Source organism: Lithobates pipiens, unplaced genomic scaffold (assembly GCF_037356315.1).
Source record: "Lithobates pipiens isolate NorthernLeopardFrog02 unplaced genomic scaffold, aLitPip1_a1.2 Scaffold_16, whole genome shotgun sequence".
In the NCBI taxonomy this organism is placed as follows: Eukaryota; Metazoa; Chordata; class Amphibia; order Anura; family Ranidae; genus Lithobates; species Lithobates pipiens.
In genome coordinates this window covers 462904807-462924109 of record NW_027507748.1, presented here as the reverse complement: position 1 = coordinate 462924109, position 19303 = coordinate 462904807, and the positions used below count along the sequence as shown (strand labels likewise).

The 19303-nt window shown below is 39.8% G+C and overlaps 1 protein-coding gene across 2 annotated transcripts in view; it reads left to right on the top strand.

Annotated features, from left to right (window-relative positions):
* Positions 1 to 19303, top strand: part of MYO16 (myosin XVI) — a 555564-nt gene that overhangs the window by 88744 nt on the left and 447517 nt on the right. The gene's annotated exons all lie outside the window — the stretch shown is intronic.

Here is a 19303-nt window from a genome sequence, read left to right as displayed (position 1 = left end):
ACAATCACTTTAATTGCAGGTTTATTGTTTATTGTGGCCTAGCCAGCATTTTTTTCATGCAGATTTGTAACGTTATGAATAGAATAATCTACCTTAAACTTTCACATTTACATCACATCCGTGTTACTTTAACCACTTGCTGACCAGCCACAGTCATTATACTGGGGCAGGTCAGCATTATCCCGTGAGCCGTCGTAGCTATATGTCAGCTCCTTTAAGCGGTAAAGCAGGCATGTGTATGCACCTGCTGCACTCAGGAGGGGGGGGGGGGGGGGGGGCGAGTGATCACAGGCACAAGAGGCAGAACAGGGATCACACAAATCCCTGTTCTGTTCTCAGAGGAGATGCAGATCGTGAGTTCCTAATAGCTAGGAACCACAATCTGTCATCTCCTATAGTCAGTCCCCTCCTCTTACAGTTAGAACACACAGCAGTCAGGGAACACAGTTAACCCCTTGATCACCCCCTAGTGTTAACCCCTTCCCTGGCAGTGACATTTATACAGTAATCAGTGGATTTTTATAGCACCAATCGCTGTATTATTGTCAATCATCCCAAAAAGTGTCCTATGTGTCTGCCGTAATGTCGCAGTCATGATAAAAATTGCAGATCGCCGCCTTTACTAGTAAAAAAAAATAATAATAAAAAATGCCATAAATATAAATCTTAAAAAAATGGGTATATTTATTATAGCAAAAAGTACAAAATATTGTGTTTTTTTTCAAAATTGTCTCTCTTTTTTTGTTTATAGCGGAAAAAAAAAAAACGCAGAGATGATCAAATACCACCAAAACAAAGCTCTATTTGTGGGAAAAAAAGGATGTCAACTTTGTTTGTGTACAACATCGTATGACCGTGCAATTGTCAGTTAAAGCGACGCAGTGCTGTATCGCAAAAAATGTTCTGGTCATTGAGCAGTCAAATCTTCCGGGGATAAAGAAGTTAAAACTACAGATTCCCTTCTATTCATTTCTTCAACAGCATATGGCATCAGTAAAATCCTTTCATTTGGCTTCATTTAATGCAAAATGGCAAATACTTTTTCTTTTGCTGCAAGCAAATCTTTAAGTTGCCAGACATATTGGATGCTGTATCCTGCAGACCACATTTGTGGTAAGATCAAATAACTTCAGTGTCAGTAATAACATAAAACAACACATTGTACTCTATTCTGTAAAGAAAAGTAGAATGAAATCATAAATGTATATTTAAATGGAAAGGATATACATTTCTTATACTTCCTTTAATAAATTAATTCCTTAAAACATCCAATTACATCACAACAACCTTTGAGAAGGAAGAGCTATACCCAAGCAACATGGAAGAGATTAAAGATCACGGGAATGCAGCATTCCCTCACTTAAAAAAATAAAAATAAACTAGCAAGGCCCCAGTAAAAAGGATAGCATGAAGAAAACCTATAAAAATATAATAAACAAATGTGACTGTAAAAAAAGGATGTATATATTTACCTATTTTGAGCTTGCCATGGTCAGGTCATGTGATCCCCTGTGTCAGCTTGTGGCAGCTGCAGGGGAGAAGAGAAAGCAGTTGACAACAGCTGGTAAAGCTTAGAGTGGTGATGTCACCCATAGGTTCCCATGCCTTAGCCGTTGTTGGTGCTCCCTCCTCTCCACTGCATATGCTGTTGACTTACTTAGGTCAGATAATGTGACCAGATAGGAGCGGCCTGAAAATCGGTTAGTAAGCTAAGGGATTAGGAGGGGGAGGAGTCATTTTTAAGCCTAGGTCGGTTCAAGCTGAAATTTTACTTTAATCTTTCTGCACTGATGGTCAGTGGTAGCGTTTAAAACTAACCGTCCCTATTGGTGGGCAGTGGCAGTGTCAACTAAATGCTTTTTGCTGCAATACCGGCCAGTGGCAGTGTTTTTATGAAGCCCATTCATGTTGCAATTAATTAACACTGACACTGATGCCTATAATGTAGCACAAAGGAGTAATTAAGTGCCGCTGATCACTAAGGCATCAATGACCAGTGGCAGTACATTAACCCCTTCATGCGGCACATCATTAAAGAGGGAGTCTGCCGGGAGTCCGCGTTTTTTTTTTTTTAAAAGCCAGCAGCTACAAATACTGCAGCTGCTGACTTTTAAAATAGTGACACTTACCTGTCCAGCGCGCCCGCGATGTCGGCACCCGAAGCCGATCTCTCGATCGTCTCTCGGGTGCTGCCGCCACCATCTTGGGTAAAGGAATCAGGAAGTGGAGCCTTTCGGCTTCATTTCCCGTTTCCCTACTGCGCATGCGCAAGTCGCGCTGCGCAATAAGGATGGACCCGCTGTCTCTGGGATCTGTGTGTTTCCCAGCAGGCAGCGGGGGACTTTCGGAAAGGGGCGTAATCTACGCCCCTTTCCGCAGAGAGCTATCCCGGAAGTGGGTGCAGATACCTGTACTGTACAGGTACCTGCACCCCCCTCCCCCCTGAAAGGTGCCAATTGTGGCGCCGGAGGGGGGGAGGATTCCAATGAGCGGAAGGTCCACTTTAGGGTGGACCTCCGCTTTAATGTCATTATGAATGAACCCCTTCATCCCCCCCATCATAAAATGACCTCACTGTCACACCAAATTACACTTTCAATGTGTCGACAGGTGAAGATGTGCCAGCTGCTTTTAAGTGCCTGAATTTTAAGTTATTGATTACTTGAACATACATGCTCCCTCCCGGGGTCACTCTCTTTTCCTATCCCGCCTCCTGGCCTCTGAATGACATCAAGTCAGAGACCGGTACTGGAAATCATCTGTTAAAATATGCAATAACTATTACTGTCAATAAAAAAATGTAAATACAATTGCATTGTGGGTGCATGTGTGCACACAGAGAAATTCCAAGATATGAAATACATTTTACTGGTAGAAAAAACCTAAACTTGACCAATCTAAATATTGGTAATTATTGGTAAAATAGCATAAAATAAAGCATCACCTAGTATTACCAAAGTATAATGATACATAGAAGTAACCAGCAAGAAGGACCTTGACCATCATCTGACTACACAAAGTTAGAATCTGATTTATAGGTTGGATCCTCTTTTTATAGATATGCTACCTGCAGGCAATTTTGGTTTAGTCCTGCTTTAAAAAGCGTTGTGCTTTTATTTGTTTTCTACTTACTTAAAGACTTTTTTAAATCTATATGTCCACAGGATAAAAATACTGCAGCTATTTCACTGCAATGCGTATAGCACTATCACAATGTTGAAAAAACGTAAGAATAAAATGCTCTACTGGCAGGAACAACCTTGTAAACCTACTGTATGTTACAGAGTTAGTGGTTACTTATGAGATTATGGTTGCCTTCATTTCCATACTTACCAAAAGACATTTGGTTTTCTTCTAGATTAAAGTGGAACTTTAGTCAGAAAATTAAATCCTGCTAGATGACTTCAGGCTGGCCCCTTTTTCAGATATATCTATGTAAAACATTAAAAAAAGAAGTGCCTATGCTGTTTAAAATCCTTTAATACACTGTCTCACCCTGTACTGCACACTCAGGCGCTCTCTATTTTTAGGCACTGACAAGTTTGTGGCGGTCAATCTCCTGACAGCCTTAAAGCGGGATTAAACCCTCCTGTCCTTTATAGCGAAGGAAGCTGCTTCTGTTTGATCTGCAACTGCCATATGTGATCAATTATGTGCCGCATATGTGATCAGTTATGACATTAGCCATTTGACAAATAAAAAAAATATGTAGCGCTACCCTCTTTTTAAATAAATAAAACACCTATCAAGTGTAAATCAATAAACTAACTATAATGAATACATATATTGCTGTGCAAATATAGCAAATATACATGCAAAACACAATTATGTGTAAAAAAGTGCAAAAACGCATTGGTGTTTACACGGCATGACTTTTTCACACACTATCACATCTGGATGCTGAGCTACTGAATAGCACTGGAATATTCGTTTGAATCTCTGCATTTCTTTATGGACTTTTTAAATTATTTATTTATTTATTATTTTTATCACTTTAGTTATTTCTTTTTTGGATTTTTTTGTGATTTAGTCACATAGTGTTTTGCGTTATTTGCACATTCTACGCTATTTGTATGTATCACGCTAGATATAGGCGTTTTTGCACTTTTTTACACATAATTGTGTTTTGCATGTATATTTGCTATATTTGCACAGCACTATATGTATTGATTATAGTTAGTTTATTGATTTACACTTGATAGGTGTTTTATTTATTTAAAAAAGAGGGTAGCGCTACATATTTTTTTATTTGTTTAATCAGATAGTGTGGAGAGCATTATTTTATGTTAGCAGCTTCCTTCAACATTTGTTTTAGTATTAGGGTAGGGAGTTTTCTAGTTTTAGGGTTGTGCGCACTAGCACTTTATTTTGTAATATTAGCCATTTGATGGTTTGACAGTTTGGTTGAGGACACAAGCAAATGTGACAGTTAGCAATCCTGGCATGTTTTTTGAAGCCGTTAAATCAATGGGTTTATTCCTGCTTTATTTACAGTTTTCAGGTGTTCTGGGCTTCAGCAAAATGGCAGCCTACAGCAAGAAGAAGCAGGAGCAATGCTGGAGGCAATTTACAGCACACACTCATTTTGGTAGCATAATTATTAAGGAAGAAGTACAGCCAAAGCTTGCTTGGCTGTACTTCTCCTATAGATCACAGGAGTGAAGTTTGTTCTGCACTCCTGTGATCTGCTTTCAGTAGACAATGAGCTAAAGTTCACTGTCTGCTGACGTCACAGAGACGGTCCAGGCTTGGGCAAGATCACAACACTGGGGTCTGGATCTGCCCACATGCCTGGGCTGGCACCTGGCTCAGCCTCTCAGCTAGCCACTGAGAGCCTGAGCTGAGCGCTCCAATGAGCACAGAGGGGGGTAGGAGGGTAGAGCAGAGAGTGGTGACTGACAGTCACCAGCTCTCTGCTCAGGGAACTGTGAGAACCGAGCGATCTGCGTTCTTAGAGCGCTTGGTTCTCAGTGTTAGAACTGGCGGGGAACAGATACAACTTTGGATCGATGCTACATCTACCTAGGTGAGTATAAATCTGCAAAAACCCAAAACCCCATACTTCTCTTTTAATGTGGAAATTATGTTCCTTGCTAAAGAACATTATTTTTATCAAGTTGTCATTGGTAAAATTCCACTTTAAGTTGATGACAGGTAGATTGTGCTTTGTTTAATGAGGTTTGATTTTTTAAAACAAATTTTTATAAATGCCCTTTATCTTCAGAGGGAGATCATACTGTTCAAACATGTCACTGCAGAACAGAGCTACTGACAGGTCTAGAGGCTTTCTTGCAGTAAATTTAGTTTTTTTTTTAATGGAAGGCCTTTCGTGTATGCCGCCAACACATTTGCAGGAGGTTTGAACATATCCTTAGTATTACTCTTTTGAGAATGATAAAAGTTCTAGGTAACAGCCTTGGTCTGGAGAGTACAATAATTGGAATAGTCATTTAAAAAAAGGACCTGTTTAGATGTGCTGTAAAGTAAGTAAGTGAACTTGTTAGTATGCTAAAGTTAGAAAACATGCTACAACGCTACAATGCAGATATCAGGCATCTGCCTAAGCCCTTGTACACACGGTCGGACATTCCGACAACCAAATCCGTTGGATTTTGTCCAACGGATTTTGTCCGAAACTGTTGCATACACACGTTCGGACAAAGTTGTCGGAAAATCCGATCGTTCAGAACGTGATGACGTTATTTCGTTACGACGGGACTACGTTCACGCTAGTAGCCAATAGCTTTGGTGTAGGAATTTGATCTGAGCATGCGTGGCACTTTGTCCGATTGGAATTCTCTACACATGATCGGAGTATATCCGATTGGAGCATTTTGTCGGAAAATTTTACAAACAAGTTGGAAAACTTGGTCCGTCGGATACTCCGACGGAAACAGTCCGATGGAGACCACACACAGTCGGAATATCCGACAAAACGGTCCGATCGGACACATTCCTTTGGAATCTCAGACTGTGTGTACAAGGGCTATTAGGACGTGCTGGACAGGAAGTATTGAAGTTGTAGTGTTTGGTGACTGCACTTTGGTACTATGGCCAGTCTCTTACATTGAGAGTGTGTGATTGAGATTTAATTATGAGTTGTAATAACATTAAAGCCCTTTAACATTAAACCCAGATACCTTTGTTAAATGACCACTTTGAGGAAGTTTCTGAGGGGCTGAATGACATTGAACCTATTACACCTCACTCATGCTATCCTTGTAGCACTGTCAAGTCAGGCAAGTCAGGCACAAAGAGTAAGGCTAGCCATACATATAGTTTAGTTTTCTCATCGATATATCTAGGGGCTGGTTCAGTTTACTTGTATCAGATAATCAAAGGGAACTATGGAGGTAAAGGGATATGGCCAAGCATAAGATGTAAAGATACAGTCAATATTTGCATATAATTTCAGCTGTAATTATCTCTGGATTTACCGATCATTTTGATTTTTTTTTTATTGCAGGTATCATCTGTTTATGGATGTTTCACCACATGCTCAGTTTCTTACAGATGCAAAGATTTTTGTAAAGTAGCTGGGTCATTGCATAAAACTAGATATAATACATGCACTGTTATAAGGAACACAATGGGCTTGATTTACTAAAGGCAACTAGACTGTGCACTGTGCAACTACAGTTGCTCCAGAGCTTAGTAAATGAGCAGAGGCTCTTCTGACTTTCCTCATCAAATCAAGTGCAAGCAAAAATGCATTTTTTTTAATTTTCCTTGCATGTGATTGGGTATTCTTTACAAAGTGAAGCTTTACCTCATTTACTAATCTCTTGTGCAACTGCACTTTGTAAAGTGCACAGTCTATTTGCCTTTAGTAAATCAACTGCATTAATGGCTATGTCAAACCATTCAAAGTTTGCATCAAGTCACTGGTACATGGTTTAGTACAGGAATGAATGCTTTCAACTCCTAAGAGTGGAGTCTCACAATCACCTCTCTGGGGTTATTGCCAGTAAAACCTCAGGATTGGAGGGTCCAATAAATCCCATCATGCAGGTAAGCTGTCTAGTAAGGAGTTAAAGATGCCCCCTTACACAATCTGCTAGGTTTGATCCCATTGTACTTTGTGCAGGATGCACAAGTTAATGTGCTTGTTTCTGTCCTCTTGATCTTCAGTTATGTACAAAGCTGTTCCAATGGTTATCCAAATTGAATATTCTCATTCTTGCAGTTCAGCAATAGTTTGCTGAATCGAGTCTGTCTTCCACTCTTTTCAGAGTGTGTGTGTGGTCATTTCTCATGGATATCCTATCAGGTTTCAGAGTGTGCTTCAGTAGTAGTAGCATTTCTGCTATGACATATTTGGTCGGCAATGCCTTGACTAAGATGGCTTCTGATATGGTTGATGTTTGGTCCAAGTCTACCAATTCCTTAGACCCTGTAGGGAATGTGGTTGCTGTGCATGCCATGTAGAGATACTGAATGTGGTTGCTGTGGGTGGATAGAGTCACAAAGTGAATGGCAGGTAGGCCTATGCTGCTTTATGTATCCTTGAATTCCTCCAGAGCTGACTTAGAGGCACCCCCTTAACCCCCCTGCCTTCATATGTTTTGTTTCTCAGTTTTTCACAAAGATGTTTTTCATTTCAGCCGCTATCTTTTTTTTTTTTTTTGCCACCCTTAACAGTTTTTCCAAACATATGTTAAATAACTTCTTCATGTTAGGTTAACTTTTTTGCAACTAATGTCCTGTACATTGTTGTTCTTAAGGATTTATTTTCCTTGTTCAATAATTTGTATTGATATTTACAATATATACAAAAAAAAACAGCAAAAAACGGTATACAAGAGTCTACCAGAAGTTGCGGAGACCACGTACATCAGAATAGATGAGGTAAATCCCATTCATTCAAAAAATACAGATTGAGATGCTTAGGGGGTATATAAAACAGCAATCAGTAGAAAGTTGTCGAACAAGGCCTCTTGGGCTATGGATGAGGTGATGTGAAGTGTCAAACCATCTCTTAAGGAATTTTTTTTAATAAACTATGAACTGGGCTAATGTGCTTTTTTACTCCAGCTGTCCAAATGTGTTTTTTTAATCACCTCATAGGTATGCATACAATGACAAAAGTCCTCAAAACTGCAAGAGCATCTCTTTATCCCCTCAGATAAGGAAAAATGCTACTCAGACCATATAGCTCAACTGACTCTAGTCTCAGTTTTTTGACTATTCTCCCATTAACAAAGGCTACTAAGTTGTGATTGAAGTAATGTAATTGAGTGAATATAATATTTTATGTGTCACAACTGCAGCTACTGTATATATGAGAATAATTGTGAACAATGTAGTTTACCTTCATAGTATATGGTACATGGTACTTATCTGAAAACAGTAGTATTTATGTTTAATGGTTCTTTGAAGAAGCAATCTATCTTCTCAATAAAACATGCATTCAAAACAATATTTATTCATCTAATCTAAGTTCTCAGAAATTATGGCTTATATTGCCCCCCTTAATTATTTTTGTTTCCTTGAAATTCCGTTTTAACTTTACCTATTAAGGTACAATTTGGTCTGAAAAAATACCTTTTTGGCCTTTAGGACATAAAGTATGTCAGAGTACTTGCACTTTGATCAGTGACTCCACTCATTTTGCCATAAACTGTTTGAAGCAATTGGGCTGATTTACTAAGGGCTCATTCACACCAGATGCATTCAGTTGTATTGATCTACCTCGATTAGTGCAAGAGCACATATAAAACAATTCTTCTCTATGTTTCTTGTTTACACAATACATGTTTGGTGTTGGGCACAGGGCACGTCATCTCAGGTCAATGCCCAACAATGTGTTACAAAATGCTGTGCTGCATAATTCTGAATGAAGTGTTTTTTTTTGTCACTGTTGATGAAGTTCAAAAAAAGTGAACAGTGCAATGCATTGTAACAACACACCACCTTTTACAATGTACTCCAGCATGCGCATGTTATACAAAACATAATGCGTGCGGTCAGGAGTGAATGATCCCTAAAGGTGTTGAGAGTTTGCACACAATTATTTATATACATATTTCTTCAATTATCCAGTCATGTGCAGATGAAATAAGTAAACCGTAATTTGCTTTTCTCGTGACTGGATAATTGTGAGTGAATATTCATACAATTTATCGTGTGAAGATTGTCAGCTCTTTTAGTGAATCACCCCAGTTAATCAGAAACAATCGTGGGTGACAATTTGACATAACATTGATCGAGAACAGACATACTTTGAAGTTTTTAAAGTGTTGATGTTTTTGATGAAGGTGCTGTTTGATTTATATAAAGTCACAAAAGAGATGTTAGCAAGCTGTCAGAATGTAAAAGTTTATAGTTAGAGATTAGTGAATATGTTTGCAAGAACCATGATTTGAACTGTTCAGTTGTGCCAACTGATGTGGCTATCTAGCAACTTTTGGAAGTTTTCTGCAACAGGATGGCCACCCCTTCCTTAATTGTATCATCATTGTCTTTTGATCTACAGTGGTATACTTAGTTGCAACGTTTAACACATCACTAATCCCCGCTGTTTCTCACTGTCACAGGTTTGTTGCCTTTGTCACACACTAATTGGAGGTATGCTGTTACTGTCGAGCAATTCTTGTTAGTTTTCTGTCTTTGCTGTTAGCTGACACAAATAATTTTGTTTTCCCAGAGTTCTCTTGCAAAAGTAAAGTGTCTTTTTTCACGTGTAGTAACTTTCAGGTTGCAGCTTAAAAAAAAAAATCATTGGACTATTTGTCATGTAACAAATGAAAGTGTTCCAGTAAATTTAATAAAAATACTCTACACATACACACACAAAAGTTTGTGTTTGCCTGGCAATTGTGGACTCGGTAGATTTGTCTTTGAAGATTTTTCTCAAGCCTAAACGAAGAAGCTTAATTAATTCCATAGTAATGAAAATACAGTATAATACAAGAAAAAATGTTGGCAGGTAAGAATATGTTATTTTGGGATCCTCCAAGCCACAGACTGGAACAAAGGGGCTGTTTTCACCAGTTGGTATGGAAGCAGTTGAAATGATAAGCAGTCTCGCGATGCTAGCATTTTGGTGCCGGATGTGGTAGTGGTTTGAGGACATTTCTTTTTTCCACTCCAGCAACCAGGTAAAGAGAAACCTGGCATGGGAAGGCTGGTACTGGAGACAATGTCATGGATTTTGACGAGTGCTACAGTATGTGTTGATAAGTGCTGCTTTGAGTTTCAAGGCTTCGCTCTGAGGGAGGCGGGCATGGCCGCATGATTGTATATAATTTTTGCTGCTGTTTGCCCTTTCCCTTTTGTTTTTTGAAAAAGACCAACAAGGACTGAAGGCATATTGGGTTAAAGCTTTATACCCACTAGTATTTTTTTTTTCGTTTACCCAAGCAGGCTGTACGAAAAGAAACTGAAGAGCACAGGAGGAGTGGCTGTACTAACAAGCTGATGTTAGTACAACAATCTCCCCTGCTGTGCTATTGTGTTATGACAGGAAAACAGCTCCCCCCCACCTTGCCAGAACACACCGGTCAGTGCTCTCCGCCATTGGTGCCAATGGGATGGCCTTACAATGAAAATAAACAACAAAATTAAATTAAAGTATTAACATTTTTTAGTAAATATGTAAATAATAAAATGTATTAAAAATGTTTTTATGGAGTCTGGTAATTAATTATTGTGAAGCCAGCCAGGGCAGCAATTTACTACTAAATACAGAAGGAACTGCAGTAAATGTTTTCTTGGGTGATCACATCAAAACCTCTGCAACAGTTCATCACCAGCTATCATTCATGGGTACATGAGCTCCTCCCTTTGTTGTACCATTCATGTGCACTGCTGCTATATATTAGGTGATCTACACTCAATTGTGGTGGAGTTGGGGGGCGGGGGGGTGTTGTCGGTGTTGAGGTTGCAGCACAGAGAGTTTGGCAAGGTGGGACTCTTAACTTGTGGTTGTTATATTGTACTGTTTGCATCTACATATGGCAGCAGATGCCCATTCCCCTTCTTGATCACACTTTTCTAGCATATCATTGCTCTCCCACTGCTACCGCTTCATTATGGATGTCTTGATGTTCGCCACACAAGTGCAGTCTGATATGTTATCTTCATACTGCTCACTGGGGCCAAGCTTTCAGAAAGCACCAGCTGCTGGTCTGTCATGTATCTGTATGAGAAGCTCAAGAAGACAATAGTATTCTCCTGCACCCCTGGAAGTTAAGACAGGGCCTGAAAGGCTGATAAAAGAGCACAAGCTCTGAAACTGGTAACTGGAATTTAGAAGTGCTGGTATCAGATATGCAGAAGTACAATTGATAATGCACCAAGAGTACACCAAATTCAGATACAAGCAAAGTTGGTTCACAAGTATGGGTTGGTAGTAAGTGAACAGTGAAGCACCAAATTGTAGGCAGAATCAAAGTCAGGATCAAGCAGAAGTTGGCAATGTGCATACAGTGACGTATCAAATAGAAATGCAGAAATCTAGGGGAGGTCGATAACAAAAGTGGACAGCAAACATTAGCAGACAGTGGAAATCAAATAGGTCAGGTTGAAGCTGGGTCAGCAATAAAGGTCAGGAATTATAGGAAAAGATCTGACTGAAAGATCATTCAGCAATAAACCTGTGCACAACTTAAGTTTAACTAGTGACAGTGTCTATGGTGTATGTGCACACATACTTGCACACATGCTGTGTGATGTAAAGCCCCTGTCCATTTAGGCTTCCATGCAAAGAAAAATGTGCAGGCTTATGCTAATGTACATGAATCTTCCATCTGGCATGATGTTCTTCAAGTGGTTCTTCACAGGATGGTACTGCAACATGGCTGCCCTCTGCCTAGAGTGTGGCCTCTTCAAGGGAGATGACAGACTCAAATCCCGCCTTCTCTTTCTCTGCTCTTTTAATAATTTTTTCAGGGTTCCATGCACAGAAACCTGTGTACACTTATGTGCATGTACTTGAGTCAGATCGCTAGCATGATATCCCTGACATGATCCCTCAAAGGATGGTGCTTCTGCATGATTGCTGTACTCTATCCATGGAGCAGAAATGGAGCACAATAATTTCGCCATCTCTAGGTGTAGGTGACAGTTGAGGGGGCCTGGCCGGCATAGATATTGGGGTGGGGGTCCAAGTAGATTTATAATTAAGATACATAAAGAAGATAAATTGGTACATTTAGATAGTAAGATAGATAAATAATTATACACAGCAGTCAAGGAGCGTTATTGTCTGTAATTCTTTATTAAAAAAATACACTGCTAATGTACACTGACCCAGCATGTCCCATAAGACCATGTTGGTTTCACAATACAACATGCAGATTTAGGGCATCCCTTAAACCTGTGTTTTGAAAGATTTGTGTATTTTCCATGTCTCCTTCAAAGCTGACTGAACTTTCCTTCTCCCTACAGTATGGTGTTTTTTTTTTTATATATGTCCCCTATGGCAGTGTCCAGCTTCCTATGCTTTTTTGACAGTAGTTGTCTATTAGGGTGACTACTGATAGTCGGCGCAGATGGGCACTGAAAGGTGACACAGATGGGCACTAATAGGTGGCACGGATGGGCACTGATAGGTGCATGGATGGGCACTGATAGGTGGCATTGATGTACACTAATGGATGGTACTGATGGATGCCAATCAGTGCCAAACAATAATCCCTGCCAATCACTGATGCCCATTGTGGGCACTCATTGGCATCCCTGGTGGTCTAGGGTGGCATACCTGGGGGTAACTAGTGGTGGGCATCCCTGGTAGTCCTGGTGGCATCCCTGGTGGTCCAGTGGGGTCATCCTCTGGGGGGGCTGCGCTGATAATCAATTAGCACAGACCCCCCGTCAGAAGAGCAGCCAATCGGATCTTCTCTACTCGCGTCTGACAGACACAAGTGAGGAAAAGCCCTGTTTACATCATGGTCAGCCATCATTGGATGTGGCTGATCACTTGGTAAAGAGTCTCTGTCAGAGAGTCTTTACCTAGATCAGAGTTGCGGTATGTCAGATTGACACACCGCAGCAACGATCGCCACGATCTCCTTGATATCCTGGCGAAGTCATATGACGTCCAGTCAGGATATCGCTACCACTTTGTCGACGTCATATTGCTATATGACGGGTGGCAAGTGGTTATGTATAATCCCCCGTTACCTTCACTTGTCGTGTAACCCTTGTTTACCACCCCCCCAAAAAACATAGTACTTGCAGCGCTGCTCTGGGTAGTATTTTCCTTTACTCTTTTTTTACTGAGGTCTCTGTTACAGATATTAATTATGTCAATTGCTTCTCTATGCATATTTTCACCAGGAGCCTTCATACTTAGTTTGCAACCTGTTGCTGATTTGTACTATTTTTTGCGAATTAAATTAAAATTCTTTGTGGAAAAAAATGCAATCACAGTCTAATTCTTGTGTATTTACTGCATTGCAAAATATAGCTTTCCTTTATCCATGACCAGCCTTTCTACATTTTTTTTAACACAGAGGAACCCTGGGAATATTTTTATGGGGACAGGGAACTTGAGCTAAAAATTATAATATCTATAGCTCATGGTACATAAATATGATGGTTAGTGGGAAGAATGCTCCTTACATTTGTGGTCATTGGGAGGAATCCCCCCTCTTACAGATAGCTAAAAAGATCATTGTTGTCTGTGGTTACTTATTGAAGAGGCAGAAGCTGCTGACCACTTAGATTATAACACACCGGTTTTCATATATATGACTGCAATCCTTCACAAGTTACATCTAAGAAGGCTAAGGGAGTGGGGGAAGAAGGAACAGTATGTAACTCATAATGCATTATCTCCATTTACCTGTATATTTTAGGCAATAATTGTATTTTTACAATTAGCTGTATTTGTTGTTCTCACTTTAGAGTACTGTCCAAATCATTATTAACTATATCCTCAAATGTGTCCATGTGGTATGTACTAAAGTCAAGTTTCCTCTGCTCACTTGCACTACAGTGTCTCAGAAATAATCATCTAGTGCACATGTAATGAATAAAGGCTTGCTGCTGCCTTCACATTGATGTAGAAACAGGGTTAGCTATTAAGCAGAGAACACAGTATTATTCTTGCAGTAGAATAATAGCGGCAGGCAGGAACATGGCCCATAAAGGGTCCTGGGTAATTAGGGGCAGCATGCAGAGATACTGTATGGTCAGCATAGCCACAATATTGGTCCAGGCAACAGGCAGGAATATCAGGCTTACGACTTCTGGTAGGCAAGACCAGGCACAGGGGTAGAGGCTTCTTCCCACCCAAATCTTTTGGAAGCCTCTGGACTCCAAACCCTGACCCGAGGTCAGTTCAGGTGGAAGGCAGAAAAGTAGTTCATAAGCAATCTAGACAGCAGGCAGAGCCATTGTCAATACACAGGCCAGGGTCAGTTTAGGTGGAAGGAAGAAATAGGGTTCGTAAACAATTCAGACGGCAGGCCCGATGTATCGTCAATTTATAGGCCAAGGTCAATTCAGATGGAAGGCAGAAATGTGATTCATAAACAAATGATACGGACATATATTAGAAATGGGAAAATGGTAGGCTATTAGAAATATGAGTACTATACCTAAAATTTTAATGACATGTGGTAACGTCGGAAGCAGGCTACGATGCAAAGCTGGAAGGGACATTGGTGTCTCTCCTAACTCCTCCTCTGCTACATAATTTAATTTTTTTGGGCATCAACCTGCTTCTGTGGGTGGAATGTTCTCAGGAAAATGGAGCTCATAAAGTCTGCTCACAGAATCAGAGTGAATGTTTTCTGGTGGAAATCCCTGCTGGTAGATAAGGGCAGTGATGACATCTTCTATAAATTTGAGAAAGGTAGTCGGTCTTTGCGTGAACTTGTGATAGGTAATGGTATCGTACGCATTATAAATGGTCAAATGGAAAAGGTAAATTGTAACTTTTTTATACCAGTATAGGGACTTTCTTGTTGATAAATAGGGCTGTAGCATTTGATCGTTTAAATCCAACCACCCCCCCATGAACTGATTATGATCATGGATACACTCAGGCTCTTGCATGGGGTCACATCTTCTGTGAATTTCTATTGAGGTGTCATTGTGGATGGTGGACAGGATGTCCACATCTCTTTTATCCCTCCACTTTATGGCCAACACTTTGTTGTTCTTCAGACTCGATGATTCCTCCCATTGGGGTGTACGGTGCTGTTGGTGGTTGCCTGATCTTCTGAGCATGTTATCCTTTTGGGAGGGACTGTTTCATCCTTCAATTTGATCACTGATCCACTACTCTCGCTGGGCTCATACTCCGAATCAGAATCGGATGGTGAGGGCTCCCTGCTGCTTTTATCGATCATTTTGGACATGGTGGCTCTGGTTATACCTGGACCGGTAAACTGCTGATTGCTAAAATTAAGTAGTGGGTGTGGCGCTGCTCTGTGGAATAATGTGCAAATATATATATATATATATATATATATATATATATATATATATATATATATATATATATATATATATATATATAAAATGTACAAACTCAATATATTCCTGTTTATTTACACTAAATAAGTAACACGTGTTGTAAATCATTTGTCAGTGTTGGAAACCCATTTTTCATTAGTGTATATGCAACCACTAATCGATTACTAAAAATCAATACATATGCACAGGAATATATTGAGTTTGTTCATCTGTTTTTTTATACATTTGCACATTATCCCACAGAGCAAGCCATACTCACTACTCAATTTTATCAAACTAAAACTCTACCCTGGTAGTTGTTTTTAGTGGAAGCAGCATACATATTGTGACAGCATTTAAATAGTCATTGCGCTGAACCCGCGTTAATTATTTTTTTAGACTGCTGGTTGCAGCTGTATGACGTTTACACTGCTGATGGGTGGCTCTGATGGGTAAACTGCTGATGGGGGACTGTGACGGGTAATCTGCTGATGGTGGCTGTTACAGGTACACTGATACGTTTTACTAATAGCGGTTGTGACAGATACACTGGTAGGCTGCACAGATGCTGGCTGTAATGGGTACACTGATAGGCTGCACTGATGGGGACTCTGACAGGTACACTGATAGGTTGCACTGATGGCGGCTGTGACAGGTAAACTGATAGGCTGTACTGATGGCAGCTCTGACAGGTATACTGATAGGCTGCACTGATAGTGGCTGTGACAGGTATACTGATAGGCTGCACTGATAGCTAGTGTGACAGGTACACTGATAGGTTACACTGATGACAGCTGTGAGAGGTACACTGATAGGCTGCACTGATGACAGCTGTGATAGGCTGCACTGATGGCGGCTGTGATAGGTACACTTTATTCCAGAGCAATCAGGGTAATGTTGTGCACAGTAAAGAAGGGGTTAAATTGATACCTCACTGTTCTTGGATTCTTCTCCTCACACAGGATCTGTGTGTGAAAAGAAGAAGTCAGCAACATCGATTTACCGGCCTGTGTTTACACTTGTGATCATCTGTGATTGGACACAACAATCATGTGGTAAAGAGCCGTTGTCATTGGCTCTTTACTTTGATCGATGATGCTCTGTGTCTGAGGGACACTGCTCACTAACGATCACTGCACATCTGGAAGGACATAATATGACATCCACCCAGATGAAGTAAAGTCCCACCTGGCCTTGTACAACAATGACTGATTATCACATTGAGCAGGATAAGATAAACATTCCCCAGTAACTATTTTCAAGTTTACTGGGGAGTTTAGCTGGCTCTTGCTCTCTCAGTACTGCAACCTCAAACTTCCAATCATTACAGAATAGCATTATTAAAAGACAGTGCAGTCTCAAGCCAGTTTGTTAGTTAAAAGAAGGGAGAGGGAAAGAGAAGCAGGGGAGTGCTTTGCCATCTTAAGCTATGGGGCTGTGTGTTTTTATTGATGCATACAGTGTAGGGAGACACAGCTCTAATCCCTGCATGTAAGGGTAGCTTTATAGGATCCTACTAGAGAAAAGAGCCACCCTACATAGACCATAGACGAGGATTAAAAGATAAATAAGTTACATACTCTGTAAGTTATTAAATTAGCTGCAGAGAGTGCTTACAAACCAATGTTTTAATATCACTTATACAATTAATATAAGCAGTATCTATCATTTGTTTTTAATTTCAGTGTGTGTGTATATATATATATATATATATATATATATATATATATATATATATATATATATATATATATACCAGGACTAGATACAGTTCAGATTGATGGAGCAAGGTTTTGCTGTCTGTAAGTAATAATCAGGTGGTTCATAATATTCCTGTATTCCAGTAAAATGGCCATCATTGGTTGAAATGTTGTCTATTTCTTTGATAAATGTATGCAAACCACAAACTATTTAATGTCTTTCAAATAAATACATTATCTGTATTGTCTATTTGTCTATATGTCTATTTCTAGAGGTGCCTTTTTGAAAACATAAAATTCCCAACAATAACACATAGCTTTCCAAAAAATAGCTCAACTGCTATTATCATATTTATTTTATTATATTTCTCCTTGTGTTTATAGATTGCTCTTGCTGGCTTTTGCGATATGACTAGATAAATATTTACACATAGGATTTGAAGGGGTTTGAAGGATTTGGCCTGTTCTGTTTTAAGAAGATTGCTGATGTATGTAAAGAATTAGTATTATTTTTTCACTACTTCCAGGATTATTCAGTAAAGCAAAATAAAGGATAATGACAATGTGCAAATTGCAAAAAAACAAAAACAAACAAAAAACATTGCAACCAATTGGCATTCAATGTTTATAAATCTGTGGATAGAAAACTCAAATCTTAATGGCCATAGTGTGCAATGCATTGAACCTCTTATCACTGCTCTTTGCACTAATAGAAAGGTTAGAGTGATTAAAAAAAAAGAAGAAATTAGGCTGTACTTGCAAATAATCCAACTTTACAAGATGTTCCTCTATTGGTGACTATGTGTGATGGGTCTGGCCAAAGTTGAGCATTGTCTAGGAACCTCATGTGAGCATTGGACCATGCAGGGCTTTCTTTGGAGGCAGCAACATGCGCTACTGGCTCTTGGAAATTTTAGTTATGGCATTCAAGTATCTTAGGTACAGTATGTGGTAGTAATGCTAAGGGGGGTTGATTTCCTAAAACTGGAAAGTACAAAATCTGGTTCAGCTCTGCATAGAGACTAGTTTTTGTTTTTGTCAAAGTTGAACAAGCTGAAGTTAGAAGCTAACTGGCTACCATGCATAGCTGCACCAGATTCTGCATGCTCCAGTTTTAGTAAATCTCCCCCAATGCATTCTGATTGAGGTTTTGTTGTGCAGTTGTGCTCTTGATAAGGGTGTAGTGGTTTTCATGTGTGGGAACCTAACCTTGTTACAGTACTTGGCTACTTGCCCCCCGGATAGACCTGTAGGAGGAGATGAGAGGAGTTAGTTCATCAGACAATTAATCTGTGAGTGTGTGGTGAGGAGCTCATTTTACAGACAGTCATACTACTCAGTAATTTGTTTTGACGTCTCTTAGTGGTTCAGGTGATGGGGTCATCACCTAAACCATGATGTTTAGGGGGAGGTTACCTTATCATCTAAAGTTCTGAAACAATAAAAAACTACTAGCAAGTTGTGCAGCTGTCTGTACTAGGCTCTCCTCCTCGTCACACACCCAGAGTGTTATGACATTCAAATTTGTTTTGAAGTCTCTTAGTGGTTCAGGGGATGGAGTCATCACCTAAACCTTGATGTTTAGGGGGAGGTCACCTAATCATCTAAAGTTCTGAACCAATAAAAAACTACTAGCAAGTCGTGCAGCTGTCTGTACTAGGCTCTCCTCCTCGTCACACACCCAGAGTGTTATGACATTCAAATTTGTTTTGAAGTCTCTTAGTGGTTCAGGGGATGGGGTCATCACCTAAACCTTGATGTTTAGGGGGAGGTCACCTAATCATCTAAAGTTCTGAACCAATAAAAAACTACTAGCAAGTCGTGCAGCTGTCTGTACTAGGCTCTCCTCCTCGTCACACACCCAGAGTGTTATGACATTCAAATTTGTTTTGAAGTCTCTTAGTGGTTCAGGTGATGGGGTCATCCCATCATCTGAACCACGATGTTTGGGTGAGGTCACCTTATCATCTAAAGTTCTAAACCAATAAAAGACTACTACCAAGTTGTGCAGCTGTCTGTACTAGGCTCTCCTAATCACACACTCAGAGTGTTTTGACATTCAGGCATTTCAGATTCAGAATACTTTATTAATCCCAAAGGTATTTTGCAACTTGTTGAAAAGCCTTGGTATTATTGACTATTAAAAAGAAAAGTGAGCGCTCACTGCACATGCGCTATGTTTATCCATCAACCAA